The following is a 16,975-nucleotide window of genomic DNA, read 5'->3' on the forward strand; positions in this document are numbered from 1 at the left end:
TACACTATGGAAAAAATATCAGCTGAACAAAATGCTCAGAAACAGAGTTGACTTCTATTCTGGCCCAAGCTCCTCATGATACCAAGAACTGGAAACATCTAGTTCTGGGGTCAGTACTTGTATTTTGTGTAGCAGTGCTACTTGAGAATGTTCTAGTAGCTTAGATATCATTTATCTCCCACATGAGGTTTAGTCAAGTCCCCTCCTTATTTACCTCTTCTTATCCACACAGTGTGGCTTCCCAGCTTTCCAGGCTGGGAAAAAGTCAGCCAGAGCAAAGGCTCTTAACTCCTGGAGGTCCTCACAGATTTCTCATTCCTCCCCTCAGCAACAGGAGCTGTCTTCTGAATCAGAAACTTAAGTTCTAATGTTTTTAACACCATTAAATCAAAACAAAGAGCTATGTATAAAGTAGAGCAATTAGTTATGTTAATAAATTCATATGTTCCCTTCTTTCTATCCCCAAAATGTTGCCAAGTTGTTACTGAATTGTGAGTTTCTTAAAACCCAGTATGGAACTCTAATCTTAAGTTTATAAAGTACTGACATATATGACACTATTTTTGTGAGCATGTCCTGATATTTTAAAAAATCTGAATGAAGAATGAGTCAAGGTTAAGAGAAGTTTATTTAACATCTAAAATAATTAAAGGGAAAACAGACTTTGCAAACTGTGACTATATTAAAAATAAACTAGAATGCGAATATATATTTATGATGCTTTGAAATGTCTGTATCTGCTCCTTGTCTTCAAAATCTTGCCATCTTGAATTTTGTAACAATATGATAATGTGGTTAAAATTTATCTATGTCCAGGCAGGCCTTTAGCCACATAAAAATTCATTATTCTCAGATAAATAAATAAAAATGCAAAGAGAATCATTCTCTAGTTTATTTGTCTGTAAAGTAGGAAAGTCTGGTAATGTATTAAGCATGAAAACCCATTACCACGGGTTGTTATTAAATTTATCGTTTTTAAGTGAGTCAGTCTCTTTGTACTCTGAAGTCACATGAGTGACTCTGCATTTTGATTTGCATCATTGTTTGGAAGAGATGAAATAGGATTTATCATCTCCTTGTGTTTTCTGCTCGATCCTTGTTTCTTCAATGCCTAAACCACTTGAGAGCACCCTCAGAATAAGATCCTTGAGACTAATTTGAGTTGCTAGCAGAAGTCGGTTTGCATAACCCTCAAATGATAGAACTTTTGAACTGGAAAGACTGTGTCAGGTCCCTCTGACTTCAGGTGGGTGGACATGACCCACTTTCTTGCATCCCAACCTGGCACAGTATGTCTGATGTGGGTAAGATAGATGTTGTGTCTCAAAGGCCACAGGGCTTCATAGCTGAACTTCTAATGAAGAACTTCTTTGTTCCCTACTTATTCTTACTTCCCCAGCCTTCATCACTGTGGGGAACCTTAAATCTTTCCAAAGCAGACGCCTGAAATGTTCATTCGAAGATTTGATGTAAGAAGAATACAAAATACAAGAATTTACTTCCTTCCTAAAGTACCCTATGGTCAGACATCTCTCATCCTTCAGATCTAGCTTGCATGTCATTTTTTTTCTCCCCAAATATTCCTTCCTTGGGCAATCTATTTAAAGTTATCTGCCCAGTAACCTCTGTTGCTACTTCCTTCAAAGCATTTATTAGAGTGGTTGTTTTTCTTTATTTGCTTGCTTATTGTTTATCTCTTTTTGAATAATATAAACTCCATGAGGGCAATGAACCTGTTTTGTTTTGTTTTAAATCTCAGAGTCTAGAATAGTGTCTGGCCTGGATGTACTACTCTAATATATTGGAAAATGTGATGAATAAGCTGTATAAGTGTGAGGTTGGACTTTTGGTTACTGGGTAGTTTTAGAAAGAATGTTAAAATGCCTAAAAAAGATAGGTGAAGGTGAATGGGAAATACATTTTGAAGATTTATGTATGTATGTGTTTATTTAGAGAACACAAGTGGGAGGGGCAGGGGGAGAAGAAGAGAATCTCAGCAGATGCCAAGCTGAGCACTGAGCCTGATGTGGGGCTTTATCTTATGACCCTGAGATCAGGATTTGAGCAAAATAGTCTGACTGGGCCTCCCAGGTGCCCCAGGAAATGTGTTTTGAAAAGCCATATGTTACCCTTATCACTTTATACAGTAGCAACAGCTACAAGCCTTTCCTGTTCCAGTAATAGGGCAGCGAAAGTTAGCTTGAGATGTGTCCCTGAATTTTTAAATCATTATGGTTATTTCTTTGGTATTTGTGAGATAGAGCAGCTGATCATCAAGAAGCCAAAAACGTTTGCTTTCCCCACTTGCAACATGGATAAATAATTCTAAGGCAGTGTTCATTTGCAATGTATGTTCTTTCTTTCTTGCAGAATTCATGAAAAAAAAAGCTGTGTTTTTGTTCAAAGATATGGAGCAGGTCAGATAGTAAGAACTTTATTTGACTTAAGTGGGAACTAACTGTTTGTTTCTTCTAGTGAAATTGAACACTTAGTCAATTTTGCTTTCTGTATTACTAATTGCAATCCTCCTTAAAGATCATGCAAGAAAGAGCAATAACAATTAAGACCACAAAAGGGGAAAACATAATTTTATCAATTAAAGTGCCAAAAAATAATAAACTTCTTTTTTTTTTTTTTTTGAAAGTCGATCTGGTCTCTTAGGGAATATAGACTAGAGGCAATGAACATTTTTGTGGAAGAGCACAGTCTCAGGTCATTGGCTATTTCAAAATACCATTTGGAAACCTATGCAATTAGCAATCCCAGAACTAGGCTGGGCATTTGCTTCAGTCTTGGTACATTTCATGGTACCATTCCATAAAAAGCGGTAAGAGAGAGAAGCTATTAAAGGCAAGGATAGTAGAGATTAAGATGGAATCCAGAGTGGATCAAAGTGACCTTACAGGCTGATGATACCTGGAACATAGTGCTAATGGTATTTCAAAGGACTAATGTTTCAAAAGCTAGGTGGGCATGTATGGTGAAATAGGACACTTTGCAAATTGCTCTAAAGATTGGATGTAATTCCACAATACTCCATCCAGGCTTTTTTAAAAAAATAGAAATGGACAAACACAGTTTTAAAAATTTATTCAAAAACATAGGAAACTAGAATGTGTAAAACCAATCTTGAAAAAGAAAAATGAAGCTTGAGGATCACCACTAGCTTGTCCAAGAGTTAACATGAAACCATGTTATCAGGAAGATAAGGTACTGGCATGAGGATAAACACATAGATCAGTATATGAGATGAGAGAGTTCAGAAATAGACCCACACTGGTGTGGCCAACTTTTAATGAAGAAAGCAAAGAAATCCAATGGAGGAAGAAAAGTCTTCTTACCCAATGGTGCTGGAACAACTGGATATGAATATGGACACGAATGATCCTCAACCCCTTGCTCTCATTACACACAAAATTAGTTGGGAATGGATCATAGGTCTAAACAAACAAAAGAACTAGACTAGTAGAACATCTTTATGAATTATGGGTAGGTAAACTTTTCTTAGAACAATAATCCTAAGAGAAAAATTTGATGAATTAGAATCCATTCTAATTCAATGGAATTAATTGAATTAATTCCAATTAATTCAATTAATTCCAATTAATTGGAATTAATAAGGGTTAATTTCAATAAGGGTTAATTAATAAGGGTTAATTTCAATAGGGGTGTGAAGGCACAAATCTTCCTAAATCTTCAAGGAAGTGCAGGCTAATAAATTTTAACCAAAATAAGAAACTGTAGGGACGCCTGGGTGGCTCAGCAGTTGAGCATCTGCCTTTGGGTCAGGGCATGATCCCAGAGTCCCAGGATCGAGTCTCACATCAGGCTTCCTGCATAGAGCCTGCTTCTCCCTCTGCCTCTCTCTGTGTCTCTCATGAATATAAATAAACAAAATCTTTCAAAAAAAAAAAAAAGAGACTGCTAACTATTCATCAGGTAGGTAAAAATAAAGAGACTAACCACACAAATATTGGAGAGGATGTGAAGCAAGTGGAATCTCCTATGTCCTTTATAGGAGTGTGAAATAATAGGAGTTGGCGTAATCATCCAGCAGTATCTTCTAAAACGATACATCTAGCTTATCCTGTAACAGTTCCACTCTTAAGTATTTTTCCAAGACAGATAAGAGCATCTACCTGCAAAACAGTTTCCCCAAAAATGTTCACAGCAGCTTTATTCATAACAAGCAAAATCTGTAAACAGCTCAGGGGTTCATCAACAGGTGAGAAATGAGTCAAGTGGCACGTGTTTCAGTAGGAAGAAGAGTGAACTGATGCAGAGAAAAAGTGGGTTAAATCTCAAAAACACAATGCTGAGAGAACATCTTCCATGAAAGAGGATGCACTGTATTGTTTCATTTATATGAGGTCCAGCTCTAGGCAAAACTAATCTTGGTGGAAAAAGAATCAGGATTGTGGTTGCCTCTGGTGGGGGTCAGCGAGTAAAACAGAGATTGACTTGAAAGAGCATAAAGGAACTTTCTAGGGTGATGACAATGTTCTCTTTGTTGAGAAAAGTTGGGATTACTTAGGTGTATATATTTATCAGAGCTTATCAAATGATTTATTTATAATTGGTATAAGTAAAGGGTTATAGATATCACCCACAATAAAAGATGAAAATGCACATAAGAATTAGCTTTCTGTAAAATAGGGTTATTAATCTGGACCCGATGGAAGCCTTGGATGGGTGTGGGTATATCTATCAGCACTTTGAAATTATAGGCAAACTCTGGAAGGGGGTTTCAAAATGTTTATGACGTTGTTGAGAGCAACCCTTTGTGACTTCCCCCAAATTTGAAGAAACAGCTATAGAATTATCTTTCATATTAATAAAAAGTTTTATAAATTTGTTTTTATAGTAAAGTACTGTAAATTTTAAGTTGGGATTCATAATTTTTTTTCTCTCATACCTCAGGGTTTTTCCTCCCACTTTGTAGTGATGATTTGCCCATTGTTTAATGGGTTAACAACAGTTTTGATACATTCCCCATATCACCTCTTTTTCTTTTTAATATTTTATTTATTTATTCAGGAGAGACATAGAGAGAGGCAGAGACATAGGCAGAGGGAGAAACAGGCTCCCTGTGGGAAGCCTGATCTGAGACTCAATCCTAGGACCCTGGGATCATGACCTGAGCTGAAGGCAGACACTGAACCACTGAGCCACCCAGGTGCCCCTCCCGTATCACTTCTAATGGCAGTGGTCCTGAATAGATACTCTCATATTTTGATGTCTATTCTGCAAGCTAAAAAAGAGATAATAGTACATATAATTACATATGTATATTCAACCTTTGAGCACTGTCCATCCATATGCTCAAAGGCATATAATGGTAATGCAGTAATGCAATAATGCTCAAAGATTCAAGATTGAGTTGTTCAACATCAATATTAAAACAAGGATCAGACTTTAAGGTGGATAATATTACTTGTTGGAATGTTTTTATTAGGTTATATTGCCCACCCACTGTCCTTTGTTAATTGTCAATTTTATTTTAAGCTCTGACTCTAATGATGAGTGCTAAATTACTTTGTTCACAGAAAATCAAGTATGTATGTATACTTCATGCCTTCTCTATTTAGGAAGAATCATTAGGCTGCAATTAGTATTTAGTAATGATTTCCAGAAATAGTTCCCAACTATTAAAACTTCTTAAAACTTGTGATGTTTTATAATTAAGAAAGAATATTAAATTTGTTAGAGCTCTGTGCTAACCTCTCCTGCCAATTTACATCTAATTGTGAGTGATTTCTTCAGACCCATTGATACTCTATAATAACTACATTTGAGAAAACACAGAGTTATGTTGCTTTAGTTTTATAATTCAGGTGCCAGTGAACGCTGGGTGTTGTAAGTGTTGAATCACTAAATTCTACACCCGAAATGAATACTACACTGTATGCTAACTAATTGGAATTTTAAGTAAAAAGTTGAGGAGGGAAAATTAAAAAAAGGCAGGTGCCAAATCTTTGACTTTATGTGAGCCAAAAAGAAGAAATAACACTCAAATAATTAAGGGAGGAAAAGCTTAATAACTAATTAAATCACATATTATTCTTCCTGTATTTCATAAAATATATGTGATTTATGTTTCAAAAGCAGTAAAAATGATCTTCTCAGAGAATGTAAGAAAAAAAAAGATACCTGTGCCCATTTTTTTAAGATTTGATTTATTTTATTCATGAGAGACACAGAGAGTGGCAGAGACACAGACAGAGGGCAAAGCAAGCTCCATGCAGGGAGCCTGACGTGGGACTCAATTCCAGGTCTCCAGGATCATGCCCTGGGCTGAAGGTGGCGCTAAACCGCTGAACACCCCCCGCCCCCCCCCCGCCCCCCCCCCGGGCTGCCCTATGCCCATTATTTGAAATGGTTCTAAGTGTGAAATGTTTCACTCTAGTAAATTATGTTTAATAATAGCTTATGACTGAATATCTTGCCTACAGATCTGATCAGTGTCCAAATGCTGTATTGCTTTTGATAAAGGGCAAATTTAGGTAGATTCCGTATTCCATTTCAGATTGTATTAACACCATGACCATCAATTTCAGTAGAGTGCCATATTTGATCTTAATAGTAACATGATTTTAAAGGTCATCTGTAGCTATGCCCATAAAAATATTATGGGACAAGAAATGATTAGACTAAGTAAGCTATACACTGGCTTTCTTAAAAGTAAAACTTTTAATCACATAAAAATGCATTACCCGATCCCTCTTTGGTTTTGTGACTAGCTCAATTCCTTGCTCATGAGACTCCAGTTGCCTCTAAAAATTAGTCTTTAGAAAGATTGTTAAATGGGTTGCATAGGAGTGATCATTTGTTGTCATTAATAGTGAAATACTTAAGTATAACACCTTCACAGAGTTGTGTGGATATAGTCTAATTAATGGTTGCTGAGTTTCCAGGGGTGGGGGCAGAGGCCCTGGTTCTGTGTCTTCCCCAGGTTTTTCTACCAAATTCTCATTATTTCATGAAAAATTCCTATCTTGCCTGCCATCATTATATTACAATGACCCTTTTAATTATCTATGTTTGTCGGCTTATCTTTGTCTGAGAGCTTTTTCCAGCATGTGAGGTCTTCCATGATACTTGCATAGTTCTAGGGCCTAGAAGTGTGTTATAAAGTAGTGTGCAGGGGTGCCTGGGTGGCTCAGTGGTTGAGTGTCTGTCTTTGGCCCAGGGTGTGATCCCAGGGTCTTGGGATCGAGTCCCACATCGGGCTCCACGTGGAGAGTCTGTTTCTCCCTCTGCCTATATCTCTGCCTCTCTCTTTGTGTCTCTCATGAATGAATAATAATAATAATAAAGTAGTGTGCAAAGTAGAAAATGTGAATTAATTAACCTACAGAGATATTGTATGCCTTCTTTACACTCAAGCAGAGGAAACCAATGCAGAGCTTGCCACTACTGCTTCTACCAGTGACGATAGTCTGATCCAAACAAATTGAAGCAAGAATTACTTAAACTGGGGCCTATAAAGTTAGTGATCCACACCACTTACCATGAGAAAGAGTATATCTATATATTTTTAAAGATGTATTGAGGTGTTGTGGCAATAACATGAACTAGCGATACAAACTTCTTTGAAATAAGTGGTTTCCAGAAGAAGGCAGTTAATTTCTAGCTTTAGTTGTTCATTATTGTCTTTTTAGTAGGGTCACATTAGCACTTTGTGAAAGTATTCTAGACAGAAAGGAGACAGCTGGAATTCTTAAAGACTTTCTGTCATTTTATAATGTTTCCTTTTGTTTGAGATTAATAGGTAATTTAGGAGTCTATACAAAGCAATTTCAAAGGGATCACTGGTACGCATACATTTCAGTAGCTGAAGAATGGGGAAAAATGAATATTTCCACATAGCATTCTCTTGCTATAATGAAAGTTAGAACTCCTCTGTAATCCAATTATCAGCCTCAAATTTTTCACTCTGTTTGGCAAACTTGTTTCTCTAATTTTTATTGTGCAATTGGATATATTTTTATACAATTGGCCTTTACATCTACAGTAGGTCTGGTAATACTGTGCCCAGATGCCAACTAGAGACAATGCCTAATTGTGTCCTATCCTTCCATTTCCACATATTTTCTTCCTTTAAATTAGGTGGAGGGACAGGGCATGATGTCTTAGATAATGTCTGTTTTCACAACTTATTTGGGCAGTAACTTTCTTGGCATGGATTAATTCATCATGCTCTCATTTTGGAAGGGCTACATATTCACTCTATAAGGATGGAAAATACAACAAGTTTATACGTATGAGTTACTAGCCTACTTGCAACAACTATCATCCCGAGAAGAAAAGTCTGTGATATCAGTGAGAGGTTGGAAAGCTCGAGGCAAGATGTCAGAGTTGGGCTTTATTCATTTCTATCTCATTACTGTACATGTGTACATATGTGTATGTAGTTTGGTGCAGGTATAGTGTGGGATGAGTAGGCTGTAGACCGGTAGCTTAGCCTGAACTTGGTAGCTAAAAGCAAGGTCAAGGTTCAAAAAGCATTTAATAGTAGATTGTGGCATGGCCAGTAGCACAAATCATGGCCTTTGTTAACGTAATCATTTTATTGAACCAGTTGAACCAGAAATTGAACCAATTTCTGTTGAATAATTATTATGTACATTCTGTGTGCTAGACATTTGTAATCAAAATTTGTAATCAAAATCATCTCTTCTTTAAGATGCAGATTGGGGAAGACAGGAGTTTAAGCATTTGCATCTCTTATGGTGATGGTACGACAGCAGCAGTTACAAGGTAACTTTTGGAGCACAGGAAATGGGGACCAATTTTATATTGGAGACTCTGATCATTCTTAAAAGAGTTTATTACCGATGATCCTAAACCCAGAGATGACAACATTTGTGGAAAGAATGCATGTCCACTTAAGGACCTAGAGCTAACACAGAGGGCTATAGAGTAGGGTGGTAGAGCGATGTAGTAAGTGCTAGAATGCAAGCAGTTTTGTCCAGGGCTGGATCATATGGGGGCTTATGTGTCCTACTAAAAATTGGTATCCTCAAGTTTAGGATGTTGACTGAGGAAATTGGTAGATCTGTGGCTAGATTGCATTTTTTCTAAGATTTTATTTATTTATTCATGAGAGAGAGAGAGAGAGAGAGAGAGAGGCAGAGACACAGGCAGAGGGAGAAGCAGGCTCCATGCAGGGAGCCCTCAATCCCGGGACTCAATCCCGGAACTCCAGGGTCATGCCCTGGGCCCAAGGCAGGCGCTCAACTACTAAGCCACCCAGGCATTCCTAGATTAGCATTTTAGAATGATCCCTCTAGCTATAAGATGCAGAAGGGATCAAATAGGGACAGGGTGAGAGACTGAAGGCCCAGTTAGAAAGTTGTTTTCATTGTCTAAGCAGTTCTGTGTGAGCAGCAGCAATGATGAAGGTAACAGAGTGAGTTCAAGGAATATTAATACTGTAGAATTTGTAGTAGTTGTTAATTGGAAGCAAAGGGCAGGCCACTGAGGGAAGTAAAGGATCATGCTTGCATTTGTCTGTTGGATTTGCCACTGGTTACTGACACTGGGGGTATAAGTGGTGTGGGGTTGGGTTTGGAAAAGATAATTCTCTACTCTGGTGGGACTTTGAAGGATTCTGGGAACACAGCCTAACAATAGTCCACCTCTCAAAAATGGAAGTGTAATTATTTGAAGAGATTCATTTAGGAGAATAAGGAAGAAAACATCTGGGAAAACACTTTATAGGCAGCCACTATCTCGTAAACATGTTCTATTGCCTTTCTACCCTTATTCTTTTTTTCTTTCCTTATCACCTGACAGAAATACAGAAGGGCATGAAGAAGAAAAGACAGAAAGGAGGACAGGACCTAGATGGAAAGTGGGCAGCTATCGAGTGAAGGGAAGATAGTAGTCATCTGGCTTTTGAGAACAGTCTTCTCTGAGTATAGAACATTTACTTGATGGCTTTGGCTAACTTGACATTTCTAGGTAGATTTTGTCTCTCAGTCAGTGTTGGCCTAGTTGATTCCTATGGATTCTTTTCTAACTCTATCATTGTCTTCTAATGGGAGGGAAGGGTGGAATGAGTGAAAAAGGCTAATGGAAGTAGGGAATGGACAAAGGGCCCCTAAGCGAGGGCTGTGCCCTGTACTTCCAGTAACTTAAGATGGGAAAAAAATACAATAACATTTTCATCATAATTCTAATTAGTTGGTTAAGAAGAGAGAGAGATTTGGGGACTGGGAACAGGGTGATGGGGCTGGTGGAGGAAGTGAGGAAGATGCTACATAAGGATCTGTCACTGGTATATTTTGCCCACATATATTCTGACAGAGATTGTGAGGCTCAGGATCTTTAGAATAACTAAGTCCTTCTTCACAGTGTCACTGCCAACCTGGGAGATGTGGGGGGAAATACCTTACAATACATCTCTTAGTTACTTTTCATGATCTAAGAGAAACATTTGTCACAATTCTGATTCTACTCGAGGACTCACACCAACATCATTGTGTCTTAATGAGATTGGGGGAGAGGATCCAAGGAGAAAGAAAAGTCAAAATCAGAGTAGCTTAACCAAGATAGCAGGCCCTTGGTTGCTGAGAACATTGTGGGGCGTAGTCCACACTCTCTGAACCCTACACTCTCTCAGACTCTCCCTAGACTAAGAGACTCAAAATTGGGATGGAAGCTAACATTCTCACCTCTACCTCTGCTCTACATGCACCGCTACTTACTGGTACTCTAGCTGCAGCTCTTCTGTCTATAGTATGCTTAGCACGATCAAGGAAAGAGGGAGAAGGGGACACCCCCTTTTGTTCATTATGCTCCCCAGAAATGGTACTGCTTCCATGCTGCTACCACCTCCACTCTCTTGTCAACTTCATCACATGGCAGCCTCCCGCTTTAAAGGAGGCCGGACCACTCAGTTTTTATTGGTGTGGTCATCCACATGGCATTCTGTTTTTCTTTTCTTTTCTTTTCTTTTCTTTTCTTTTCTTTTCTTTTCTTTTCTTTTCTTTTCTTTTTTTTTTTAAGATTTTGTTTATTTATTCATGAGAGACGAGAGAGAGAGAGAGAGATAGAGAGAGAGAAAGAGAGAGGCAGAGACACAGACAGAGGGAGAAGCAGGCTCCCTGCAGGGAGCCTGACTTGGGACCTGATCCCGGGTGTCTGAGATCAGGCCCTGGGCTGAAGGCATCGCTAAGCCACTGAGCCACCTGGGCTGCCCAGCATTCTGTTTTTAAAGGAAAGAGAGGAAAAAGAAAGTCACAACAACTGACAGTCTCTGCCATAGGAATCCAAACAGTTCTCCAAAATATTCAGAAAAGGCCAGATGTCTTCAACTGGATTGGAAGCACTCAGTATGTATATGTGTAATATATGGCCAATCAGGCATGATTCTTGCTTTAAGTTGTTTTAGAATTATTTTTCCAAGGTTATCTGTATGATAAGTGTGATTGAATTAAAGATAAAGATGAAATTTTAAAGAAAGCCACAGAGAATTGATTGATCATAGACCGGAAAAAGAGACCCTGTTGTTAACAAGTTTTTCTATTAAAAATACTATTTGAAGTTTTCTGCTATTATTGCAGACTGTCAGAGTTTATAGTCCATTAACATCTGTGTTTGACTTTCAGGTTTTATCAAACCCTGGATTCTTTGCACAAAGCAGACTCTGCTTTGCAATCCGTTTCCATTAATACAGCCCTCCTTTCTAGAATAAAATCTTGGTAACAAAATACTCATTTCTAAAATAAGTTGATGATTCAACTCCTAGGTAATATCCATGTTTTTTCTCTTAGTATAAAAAATATATTTGGTTATGCTAACATCCACAAATGCTAGTCTTGGTTGCTGTTGCTTGATTTTCCTGGTCAATTACATTTTTACATCCATACATCCATTAAAGGAGTAAGAGTTCTTGAGTCTTTGTTTTACTGTTTTCTTATTATTTTTAATACCAGCGACATTAACTAAAAAGTGAAGATTGAGGATTAAAAGATATTCTCTTTAGCCTTCGGCTCTGAAATAAGGTGATGGTATTCAGTTTCATTTGCAAAGAAATTGTCCTTCCTTAGGGGATCGTGGAGAAGACCCCGACCTTGGATTCTTTTCAGATCTATTATTTTTCATCGGCATTTTGGCCAAGAACGTTGTGTGAGCTCAACATTTCACGTCTCTCCTGCATTTTTATAGCCTTTGACTGAGCACCAGCTATTGAACTGTTGAAAATGTATTTGTGTTTCTTTCCAAAGGTGCTCCCCAGATCCTGGGAAAAACAGCCTTAGGTTGCAAGAAGTTAAGAAGGAAGTCAAAGAAAAGAATTAATGAAATAACTGGTAGGCGTAAGCAAAAAGGCCCTCAAAAGATGAACCAGCCAGCTCCTAGATTTAGAGAGATCTTGATTCCATCACGGTTGTATTGGTACTGGCTCTTTGTCTTGATCCTATTATTGGAAAGCTCGATGATGCACCCAGATGACCGATTCTCTTTTTTACTTGAGCTAATACAGAGGCTTCATTCTGGAAGATCATTTTCTTTTGATTGCCATCTGCCGCCGGGATTTTTCCAGCCTGCTTGCAGTTCTAATCCGCTCGCACAGTGTGCTGCCCTGCTCAGGTCAGTTTCTATGATAGATATTATAATGGCACCATCCTCTTGAATCCACGAAAGGACTAAACCAGTGTCTGAAAGTTAGAACATGAAGCCTAAGAAAAATGCACTCATTCCCAAAGCTATTGAAAGGCAGAGGTAGGTCTAGAGGCAATTCAGAGCATCCTTAAATGTTGACAGAAAAAGTGATAGCAACCCGGGCTGTATGCGCCCTGGCCCTGATCTCAAATGGATTTACCTGATTCCAGCTAATTGAATGTGAACAAGTGAGGCAGTGAGGGAAAAAAGAAAAAAAAAAACAACCCAAAAACCTTATCAGTTGTTGTAACTGTTCTAAGCAAGGAAATGCAATTTCCTGATTGCCGAGAAAGAGCCTGTGTAAATCTCGGTGACGTATTTTACATCCCTGCTAATGAAATGTGTTTTAGTAATCTAAGTGCTGCTATCCTGGTCTTTGCCACAATGCACCGCTGCTATGTTTCAGAAGCCTGTGTTTGTGAAGAATGTCAAGTAGTTCTCAAAAAGTTAGACTTTGCTAGCTAGTGGGTGTTATCTGTGTAGAAGATGGGGAAGCAGTGGGGAAGCGCATTGGTTTTAAGAGTGCTCTCTTGGAGGGGAGTGTGCTGGGAGGGCAAGGAGGCTGGCTGAATTGGCCAGTGAATTAAGCAGCAAAAATGATAAGGATTCCAAAGGAATTGAATCCACATTGAAGCAACCCATCACAAGGGCAGCATCATGCAGTGGAGGCTCTTGCCCACCATGGTTTGATGGCTACTTTGCCATTTTTTTTTTACCTGTGTTACAATCAGAAGCTATTTTATCCCCACCCAACCTCATTTTTTCCCTTCTTTAAATTGTTTGTCACAGTCACTATTTCATAGAACTGTTAGGATTAAGTGAGATTACAGGCACGAGGGTCCCTCAGAGCAGGTACTGAGCAAACGCTAATGCTGCCAAGCATGGTGCTTACATGTACTATAAACGTGAGTGGTGTTCCACGTTTCGTTCCCACACTTCAGTCTTCGTAAGTGGCATCATCAGCTATAACCAAGTATAATCAGCTATTTCAGAGGAAAAGCAGATCATTTCCTCTTCATTTTAAACAGTTTACAGTAACTGTGTATCCCATACATAGAGAAGGATATGTTTTTTGACCAGTTGCCAAAGTAAACACAGTTTGAATTAATAATATATTTACTTATTCATGACTTATTATATACATAATATCTAACATTTCTGTGTTCCTAAAAGTTACTTTAAATATTTTAGAGGGTAATAAAACAAATTATTTTGTATATATTTTCATTTTCTACCGGTTCTTATTTTAACATATTACTGAACATTTTTGTCCCTCACAGTGATTTCTACATTTCTAAAATTATAGCCAGTCACAATGATAATTCTCAGCTCATTATACTTGTTTTTACTATGTTGGTTATGGTGTCATTTCCCATCCTTCTAGTTCCTCTGTGCTCTAGGTAGCCTGAGAGAAAGACCATAATGATTTATATATGCCAGTGCTTTCTTTTCTTAAATGATACTGCAGGACAGATTTCATTTCTTTACCAAGTATCTTTTTAAAAGTTTTACCTAACAATTTTTTGAAATGTATTTGTATTATAAATATTGTGTCACTGCTTTTTCTGCTGCACTATATTCTGTATTGTACACATCTACCTCCTTTTACTTACCCAGTCTCCCAGAGCCACGCACCTAGGTTACCCATGCTTCCCTGCTATTATTACAAAGCTGAAGCAGAACTATTCATGCACAGCCCCTTAGAGAACTGTGAGCTTTGCTCTCGGGTAACACTGATTGAACAGAGGCCCTTTTATGAACACAGTTAACCTGCGTTTCACCAAATAGCTACCCAATACATTTTTACTGCTTTGTGTTTTCAACAGATGCACGTAAATGTCCCCATTGAAAATTCTGATTTTTCACCCTGAGTCATTAATGGGACAAAGGGAAGACTTGGCCATTTCCATTAACTCAAAAATTTTGTTTAAAGAGAACAGACACTGTCCTAACAATATTAACCTAAGCTTTCTGTGGTTTCTGATCCTTTCTATAGTTGATCTTAGCATGTATTTAGAACAGAAAAACACCAAAACGACATCGATTCTGAGGCAGGCTATGCAAATAAGTACTTTTCCTTAGTTTGACTGAAAATGCAAGCCCTGCTATTATATCATTATATAACAGTTGTATGCTCCAAGTAAAAATTTTAAACAATTGACCCAAAAGTAGGACGATGTCTCTTATTTCTCCAGAAGTTCCAAAAAGAATGTCATATAGTTGAAACCACACTCTACTGTGAATTCACTAGGTAATTTGTAGTAAAAATGCATATCCTCTTTGTTATCCACTGAAAATGTAATCATATTTTGTTTTTGCGTGCACATATAAATACATGGTTGCCCGAAAGACATTTTTATTTTTGATTCATTTGTATTGGAGTCCTGACAAAATTACAATTGACATCAAGTTAGAGGATATAACTTAAGTGAAAATGGGTGACATTTGTGGCTACTGTTGGATTTTCATGCTCTCTTTGATTTTCACATTGTATGATTTCTGGACTTTGATCAGCTTCCTTGCTTCGCTTCTTCCCAACCCCTGAAATCTACCTGCATCCCTAGCACGATTCTGAAATTGCTGTCTTCAAGAGCAGATCATTTCATTGCCACATATAAAGGATTTTCTTCAGCCTTCACATTTTTAAAAAACTTTTTTTAAGCTTTTGATGTACTTATACCATCTTTCACTTTGAAACTCATTTCACTGAATTATTTGACCCTTGACTATTCTGGCTCTCCTTCTTTTCTATCATCTCTCCATCTGCTTTGCTTGGTCTACTTTTCTTATGTCCTACCTCTTTGGTTATCTAACATCAGACATTTTCAGGGCAAGCGTGTTGGTCCTCCGCTATGTGAAATTCTAGATTAAGTTCCAAAGCCGGGATCCCTGGGTGGCGCAGCGGTTTGGTGCCTGCCTTTGGCCCAGGGCGCGATCCTGGAGACCCGGGATCGAATCCCACATCGGGCTCCCGGTGCATGGAGCCTGCTTCTCCCTCTGCCTGTGTCTCTGCACCTCTCTCTCTCTCTCTGTGACTATCATAAATAAATAAAAATTAAAAAAAAAAAGTTCCAAAGCCTAATTACAGAGGTACAGGGAGGGTGTAAATGGGATTGAACTCCATTCCTCTGTTGATAGATACCTGAGGGACTTAAGTATTAAAAATCCTTATGTTTGAAAAAGAAAAGACCCTTGTGTTTGAGAACTGAAGCAATTCCTCTTGTACCTCACACTAGTCATTGGGTATCTTTCAACTTATGTTAATTTCTGAACAACTCATGTTAGTCGTAACCCTGCTACACCTGATCCACCCCGAGGAGAGGACCCAGAATGATGAGGATCTAGAGACTATTTAATGAGAGGAACAAATAAAGAAGCTAGTGAGAGACCATCATGATTTATATATGCCAGTGCTTTCTTTTCTTAAATGATACTGCAGGACAGATTTCATTTCTTTACCAAGTAACTTTTTGAAAATTTTACCTAACAATGTTTTTGAAATGTATTTGTACTTATAAACATTGTGTAACTACTTTTTCTGCTGCACTATTTTCTGTATTGTACACATCTACTTCCTTTTACTTACCTTTTTCTGACCTTGGGAATAGAAGACCAAGGATTTGCTTGATAAGGGACTTCACATATTCATATACAGGACTAGTACGTGGAAAAGAAGGAAGACTTATTTTTTCCATGCTCCTCCAAGTGAAACCGTCATGTAAGTGGGTAAAACTCATGAAATATTTGAATAAGGAAGTACCGAATGATAATTAAGCCATCAACAATAAAACCTATTGCTTTGTAGGGGGGGAAAATTTTCATTTCCCTGAAAGGAATGAGAAGAAAATCCTCTCTCATGGATGCTATATTGAATCCATCCTTGAATTAGATTACTTCTGGAATCATGTTCCATTCAAAGTGCCTCTCAATTTCCCCTGATCCTTGCAGTCATGGGGCCATTTTTCTATTCAACTAACTTCAAACCTAAGAATTGTTTTCAATTAAACTATTTTTTATCACCCTCTTCAAGTAATTCAGAAATATTTGTTAATTCTCAGAATCCCTTTTACAGCTGGCTCTGCTACCTTAGATTTCAGTTTATCTCTCTAGGTCACTGCTGGAGACATCTGGTGGTCCTTCCTGGTCCCCAAGTGTCCCATGCATTCGTACACATAGCCGGTAAAGCAGACATTCCTTACCATGCTGCTCAGCATATGGCCCTAGCTAAAAGCTCTGCAAAAACTTCTGTTCTGCTGATTTCACCCAACTCAAAACTCCTTGGTACCTGACTTCCCTGTGATGACTT

At 38.1% G+C, this 16,975-nt stretch overlaps 1 long non-coding RNA gene across 2 annotated transcripts in view; it reads left to right on the top strand.

Moving 5' to 3' along the window:
- The window catches only part of LOC112659718 (uncharacterized), a 247,427-nt gene that overhangs the window by 59,614 nt on the left and 170,838 nt on the right, over positions 1 to 16,975 (top strand). For both annotated transcript variants that reach the window (XR_007413889.1, XR_007413890.1), the window contains exon 2: positions 8,687 to 8,760. This is a non-coding gene — a long non-coding RNA (uncharacterized LOC112659718). The remainder of the gene's footprint in view (positions 1 to 8,686; positions 8,761 to 16,975) is intronic.

Source organism: Canis lupus, chromosome 11, assembly GCF_003254725.2.
Source record: "Canis lupus dingo isolate Sandy chromosome 11, ASM325472v2, whole genome shotgun sequence".
Classification (NCBI taxonomy): domain Eukaryota; kingdom Metazoa; phylum Chordata; class Mammalia; order Carnivora; family Canidae; genus Canis; species Canis lupus.